Source organism: Rana temporaria, chromosome 2, assembly GCF_905171775.1.
Source record: "Rana temporaria chromosome 2, aRanTem1.1, whole genome shotgun sequence".
NCBI classification, from domain to species: domain Eukaryota; kingdom Metazoa; phylum Chordata; class Amphibia; order Anura; family Ranidae; genus Rana; species Rana temporaria.
This window is the reverse complement of record NC_053490.1, coordinates 58,977,760-58,985,311: the sequence shown is the minus strand read 5'-3', so window position 1 is coordinate 58,985,311 and position 7,552 is coordinate 58,977,760. Positions and strand designations below refer to the sequence as shown.

Here is a 7,552-nt window from a genome sequence, read left to right as displayed (position 1 = left end):
TTCCTTTGTAGCTCACACATCACCAAAACATCAGCGATCCGTGTTTCACAGAAGGAATGGTGTACCTTTCATCATAGGCCTTGTTGACTCCTCTCCAAATGTAGCGTTCATGGTTGTGGCCAAAAAGCTCACTTGACTTTGTGCCAGAAGGTTTGAGGCTTGTATCTGTGCTGTTTGGCGTATTGTAAGCAGGATACTTTGTGGCTTTTGCATAGTAACAGCTTTCTTCTGGTGAGCCCATCTTTCTACAAGTGCCTCCTTATTCTGCATCTTGAAACAGACACACCGGGGGGCAGATCCACAAAAGAATTACGCCGGCGTATCTATTGATACGCCGCGTAATTTTAAATTTCCCGCGCCGTATCTTTGTTTTGTATCTACAAAACAAGATACGACTGCATCTCGGATCGATCCGACAGGCGTATGTCTTAGTACGCCGTCGGATCATAGATGCATTTTTCCGCCGGCCGTTAGGTGGCGTTTCCGTCGAATTCCGCGTTGAGTATGCAAATTAGCTAGTTACGGCGATCCACGAACGTACGTCCGGCTGGCGCATTTTTTTACGTCGTTTGCGTTCAGCTTTTTCCGGCGTATAGTTACCCCTGCTATTATGAGGCGTACTCAATGTTAAGTATGGCTGTCGTTCCCGCGTCGAATTTTGAATTTTTTACGTCGTTTGCGTAAGTCGTTCGCGAATAGTGATTTGCGTAGAATGACGTCACCGTCGGAAGCATTGGCTTGTTCCGGTTTCATTTCGAGCATGCGCACATACCCCCACGGACGGCGCATGCGCCATTCAAAAAAAACTTTGTTTACGTCGGGTCACAACGTATTTACAAAACACACGCCCCCATCACAGCCATTTGAATTCCGCACCCTTACGCCGCCAAAGATACACTACGCCGCCGTAACTTACGGCGCAAATTCTTTGAGGATTAAAAAAAATAATAAGTTACGGCGGCGTAGTGTATCTTAGATACGCTACGCCCGATCTACATGGATCTGCCCCCACATGTTTTCAGAGAGTCCTGTAGTTCATCTGAAGTTATTTGTGAGTTTTTCTTTGTAACGGAGCAATTTTCCTGGCAGTTGTGGCTGAAATCTTAGTTGGTCTACTTGACCATGGTTTGGTTTCAACAGAACCCCTCATTTTCCAATTCTTGATTAGAGTTTGAACACTGCTGATTGGCATTCTAAATTCCTTGGATATCTTTTTATATCCCGTTCCTGTTTTATACAATTCAACTACCTTTTCCCGCAGGACCTTTGACAATTCTTTTGCTTTCCCCATGAATCCAGAAACGTCAGTGCAGCACTAAATGAAAGATGCAAGGGTCTGTCAGGAGTCCAGAAACTCATTGACCTTATATACACACACACTAATTACAAGCAAACACATCACACATGAGGATGGTTTACCTTTAATAGCCTTTCAAACCCCTTTGTGTCAACTTGTGTACATGTTATCAGGCCAAAATCAACCGGAGTATGTAAACTTTTGATCAGGGTCATTAGGGTAGTTTCTGTTGTCATTCTGATTTAAAAAGTGAAAGAAATGTTTCTGTGTTGTTCATATTCATTGAAAAATGACCAAGAAATCATAAATTCTGCCAGGGTATATAAACGTATCAACACAACTGTGTGTGTGTGTGTGTGTATATATATATATATATATATATATATATATATATATATATATATATATATATATATATATATATATATATATATATATATATATATATATATATATATCTGTATATCTTTTTTAAGTCAATTTTTAGTATCCAGCCATGTTCCAGTGACAAGCAGCATTAATTTACATGAGATCCTGGTATTGTAGTTCTAGGTGGCCAACGATGTGTTGCAACACCCACTGGTTTGCCAGGAGATATGTACAGAATTTCTCCTTAGTAGTCTGTCCTTCTATCCTTGTAAAAAAAAAGACATTAAAATGATAGCTCTTCCTCTGATGTTTTTTCCTAACTAACTATGGTAAATGAGAAATTGTCAGCTATTTAATCTGACACTCCTGAAAATAGATTCCATAGATTTCATATTCTTAGCCAAAGCTGAGAGCACTAACCCTTTGAGCTGCTAACATATGCACCAATGCACCGCAACTGTGTTCAGTGCATGTGGTTGAGGGGCGTTTGTGGCCCCTGCCCATTCATTTGGCTGGGTTGCGTTGGGCAGGTTTACTGCCCACCCAAGCAACAGCATTGATAGTTTATGCTGTGGATGTAAAAAAAAGCATTATGACCATGACATATAAATACCCCTCTTGTAAATGTGTAAAGTGAAAGAAGAGAACTAAAACGACAAAACTGCAACATACCATGTGATATACAAACACAGTATAGAAAATATAGTTATACATAAATGTTACGCTAATGTCCCCATACATATCTAAAAAGAAGTGATCACCTGTCACATTAAAATAATAAATTATTAAAAACAAACAATGCAACAATTGAAATAAATAGTAAAAATTGATAAAAGTCCACAAAAGTCCAAGTGATTCAATCCAAAAGTGTGATCAGTAGTGGATCAAGAGTGCAGCACAAGTCATATGTTGTGGTGTGCTAGATTCCAAAGATCTCCACCCAGTAGCCACAAGGCCTACCAGAAGAAATTGACCATTCACTACAGATTGGTCAATTTAGGGGCATATGGTATAACCAGGGCTTTTTTTTTTCTCAGAGAATAGGTGCAGGAACTCAACCACGCCCCCCCCCCCCCCCCCCAAAGCCCAATCCCCTTCACACACACCCTCCAAACACCTCATCTATTAGTGGCTGTGGTCAAATTTCACTAACAGTGGGAGGATCTTTAGAGGCAATAAATACCAGGAGTGCATTACGTACAGAGTGCAGAGTTTGGTGGGGGGTTACCACAGAGAGTATAGAGATCGGGGTGTGCTATGTACAGAGTGCAGAGTTCAGCCTTCTTCCACAGCCGCTTACCTCTGCATCCCCCATCCACATTTCACTTTCACCCCTCTTTTGCTCTGACATCTCCATTTATGATGACGTCATATCTGACAAAACACGTGGGCCAACTCTTTAACTATATGTAAACACCCCTGCTTGCTGGCTTTGCAAGTTAATGGGGGGGGGGGGGCAGTTGGAAAACTCTAAAAATGCAACTCATCTACATGGTTTGGATGCCCCCCCAACTGCAAGCCTAAATGAGCCCTAAATCATATCTTTGCCTGTGTTTTGTTTAACCATGCAGAGTTCAGCCTTAAACAAGCCTTAAAGCGGGAGTTCACCCAATTCGGTTTTTGTTTCTATTTTAGCCTTAGATTTCTGCTCGTTTTGTCTAGGGGAATCGGCTATTGGTTTTAAAATATGATCCGTACTTACCCGTTTTCGAGATGCATCTTCTTCCGTCGCTTCCGGGTATGGGTCTTCGGGAGCGGGCGTTCCTTCTTGATTGACAGTCTTCCGAGAGGCTTCCGACGGTCGCATCCATCGCGTCACTCGTAGCCGAAAGAAGCCGAATGTCGGTGCGGCTCTATACTGCGCCTGCGCACCGACGTTCGGCTTCTTTCGGAAAATCGTGACGCGATGGATGCGACCGTCGGAAGCCTCTCGGAAGACTGTCATTCAAGAAGGAACGCCCAGTCCCGCAGCCCATACCCGGAAGCGACGGAGAGGATGCATCTCGTAAACGGGTAAGTACGGATCATATTTTAAAACCAATAGCCGATTCCCCTAGACAAAACGAGCAGGAATCTAAGGCTAAAAAGTGTAAGCTATGGGTGAACCTCCGCTTTAAGCAAAGATATGATTTAGGGCTCATTTAGGCTTGCAGTTGGGGGGGCATCCAAACCATGTAGAACCATGCCGAGTTCAGCCTTCTTCCACAGCTGCTTACCTCTGCATCCCCCATCCACATTTCACTTTCAACCCTCTTTTGCTCTGACATCTCCATTTATGATGACGTCATATATGACAAAACACGTAGGCCACCTCTTTAACTATATGTAAACACCCCTGCCTGCTGGCTTTGCAAGTTAATGGGGGGGGGGGCAGTTGGAAAACTCTAAAAATGCAACTCATCTACATGGTTTGGATGCTCCCCAACTGCAAGCCTAAATGAGCCCTAAATCATATATTTGCCTAAGGCTTGTTTACACCAGCCCACATGCTAAAATTATCTGTTTAAATGTGCTGGCTGGTGTCTGCTGTGTGGCACCTTGGTGGGGGGATGCCTTTCATTGTTTTTTTTATTATTATTATTGAAATTTTACATTTTAAATGTTATTTCATGCTTTTTTCTATGCACCGGAGCTGCAGTACTGTGATAGATGGTGTCATGGTGACTTCCGATGAGCTCCAATGTGTTGCAGAAAAATGCAGCAGTTAGCAATACTATGTAACATATTGGGTGAGCTGCAGGTTTCACATATATTCTTGGCACAGAAAGCTCTGATGTACCGGTGTGGTGATGGTTCTTCCACTGACCAATCGGCAGGCTGGGATCTGGCCAATGACCAAGAGAAAAGTTATGAGACTGGCTATACCATTTGTCATGGGTGACTAAATGGATTTATAAGTTCTTTAACAGGTAAAGGAGAACAAAGTTAATTTTCCCTGTATTATTTTTTTGGACTGTGTATATATATTTTGCCTGTATGTACCTTTTTAAATGAAGGGCAGCAGAAAATAGCTCTCTTGCAAACAAACTAATGCGTAATTTTGTTACAGGTACGCACACGATGCAGAACATCCGCCTTTAAACAAGATACAGAACAAGCTGGCATTCTATGAACTGTTACATCTAAAGTTATTTCTAATATGCAAATTATATTTTCAGATTTTCTTCATAAGCTTTTGTTTATTACACCATCCATCTTCCGCTAATGAGACGAATGACATATTTATAAGTCCATTTACATCTTGCCCAAGTACTTTCTCAACCAAAGCACGTTCTGCATCAATAAATCACAAAAAAACACTGGTGTACTGTAAATATGGAGCAAATATTTTCTTAACTAACATGACCTGAATGTCACAGTAAAATGGAGAACATTTGCATTTTAATGTCATTACTGACGTTTTAATATATAATACATTGAATTAAAATGGTAATAAAAAAACATATACGTGGGGAAGTGGTTTAAAAGTTTTTGCCCCAAGGTATTTTGTAATTCGTACAGCACAACATTCCTGCAACTGTTACTGTTAACTTGCTCCCGATCATACATCTTCATTTATACACACTATATGCAATTAGATTAAAATATACCTATAGGTAAAAAACATAGTTGAGTGATGGATTCTTATGTGTGCTTCGGAAGGTCAGTGCCCTATGAAATGAGTCTTGAATGAATGCCTGGAGATGGAATCACCAGGAAGCCTAATATGCTGAGAAATCTCTACACATGAATTCCCAGCTCCACCCACTTGGCAAAGTCATTAAAAAATGAAGTTCCTACTCCAGGCTAGAGCAGGTAGACATATTGAACTTGGACTGGAACCTTTACCTTAAAGCTGAACTTGCACTTGACTTAGTGAAGCAATTTTACTTACCCAATTCTCTGCTCCTGCAGGTTCCTCCATATTCGGGGACCAATCCCTGCAGCCTCTTCTCCCCTATGCTTCTGGGGTCTAGGGTCTTCTGACATCAATTGACTCATGATGAGACCATAGCCCTGCACAGAACAGGAGGATGACAAGCACCATTCTACTGCTGAGGCATGAGGGACGGGGGCGGCTGCACGGGAGGGTTTTTAGTTTTCCTGGAATTGGGCTTTAAGGGGTTTGTAAAGGATTTTTTTTTTTCTTAATAGCTTCCTTTACCTTAAAGCGGTGGTTCCCCCTAAAACTAATTTCTAACAATAGATTCCTAAGACCCGTTACACTGCGGGTAGGCTGGCTTTTTTTTTTTTTTTTTCGTACATACCGAGATCTCCCCGTCTCGTCCCTAGGCGGTGGGCGGAACTAGTTGATTGACGTTCCTCGGAGGGGCGCGTACGTGACGTCACGACTTTCCGAAAGAAGCCGAACGTCGCTGCGCATGCGCCGTATAGAGTCGGCTCTATACGGCGCATGCGCAGCGACGTTCGGCTTCTTTCGGAAAGTCGTGACGTCACGTACGCGCCCCTCCGAGGAACGTCAATCAACTAGGAACGCCCACCGACAAGGAACGAGACGGGGAGATATCGGTATGTACTAAAAAAAAAAAAAAAAAAAGCCAGCCTACCCGCAGTGTAACGGGTCTTGGGAATCTATTGTTAGCAATGTGTTTTAGGGGGAACCACCCCTTTAATGCAGTGCTGTTTTCATGTCCTCATTGTTAGTTTTTGCTCTCAAGTTGCTGTAATTCTTCTCTGATCTCCACACTTTCTGGTTGTCTGTTTCCTAATAACCACAGTAATGAACTCCAGGAATTTTGTGGATTGCATAATTACGAAGGTTCTTAAAAAAGCGTTCGCACTTTTTTTTTAACAAAGTTATATGTACTAAAGTGTGAAAACTTTTTGCAGACCCCTCGTAGTTTGGTCCAGCTTGGTACACTGTAAGTATGCATATCTCATACTGTAACTGATGAACCACTGTGTGAGCTGAAAATCACTGTAGTAGACTTGACCTTCCAGGTCCTTCTGGTGTTCTGTGTGGGCAGCTTCCCCTCTGCACACTGACCACAAGGGGTAACTCACGCTGCACTGCCGGCATTCATAGAATGTCTCCTGTGATTCTCATCCAGAGAATGCCTTGTATTCACAAAAAAAAATAAAAATACAAGACCTTCTGTGAATGTCGGTAGTGCCCAGTGAATTACACCCTGTGGTCAGTGTGTAAAACAGGGGTGTCAAACTCAATTTCATTGTGGGCCGCATCAGCATTATGATTGTCCTCAAAAGGGTCTGTTGTATCTGTAAGGCCCCGTACACACGACCGAACATGTCTGCTGAAACTGGTCCGTGGACCAGTTTCAGCAGACATGTTCGGTCGTGTGTAGGCCCGAGTGGACAGGATTCCAGCATACATTTGCCCGCCGGGCCTTTTTCCAGCGGGCAAATATTTCTGGACTTGTTTTAAAACAGCCCGCTGGAATCCTGTCCGCTCGGACATGTTCGGTCGTCTGTACAGACCCACCGTACATGTCCGAGCGCCCAACCATCCCTCGCATGCGTCGAATGACTTTGACGCATGCGAGGAAGCATTGAACTGGCAGGGCCGCCCACGTCGTATTGTTTACGCGCGGATTTCTGTATGATGGTGAGTACAGCCATCATACAGAAATCCCCAGGCAGACATGTACGGTGAAAACGGTCCGGCGGACCAGTTTCATCGTACATGTTTGGTCATCTGTACACGGCCTAAGATTAGATGTCCAGCGCATCCGCTCCCCTTACATTAGATGTCAAGAGCCACCCCACCATCAGAAGTTGAGTACCCCACTTTCCCTTACATCACAGTGCACCCCCCCTTTCCTTATGCTGCTGCTGGGAAGAAGCTGGATGCATTGCTTAAAAGCAGAAAGTAAGGGACTGGAGGAGGTCCTGAGGAGGGCTGGAGGTGCGAGTGCCACATGAAAT

General features: G+C 43.3%; 1 long non-coding RNA gene across 1 annotated transcript; it reads left to right on the top strand.

Moving 5' to 3' along the window:
* Positions 1–4,302: 4,302 nt before the first annotated feature.
* Positions 4,303–5,272, top strand: LOC120928523. The gene is made up of 2 exons (XR_005747202.1): positions 4,303–4,575; positions 4,716–5,272. It is a non-coding gene; the product is annotated as an uncharacterized LOC120928523 (long non-coding RNA).
* Positions 5,273–7,552: the final 2,280 nt, after the last annotated feature.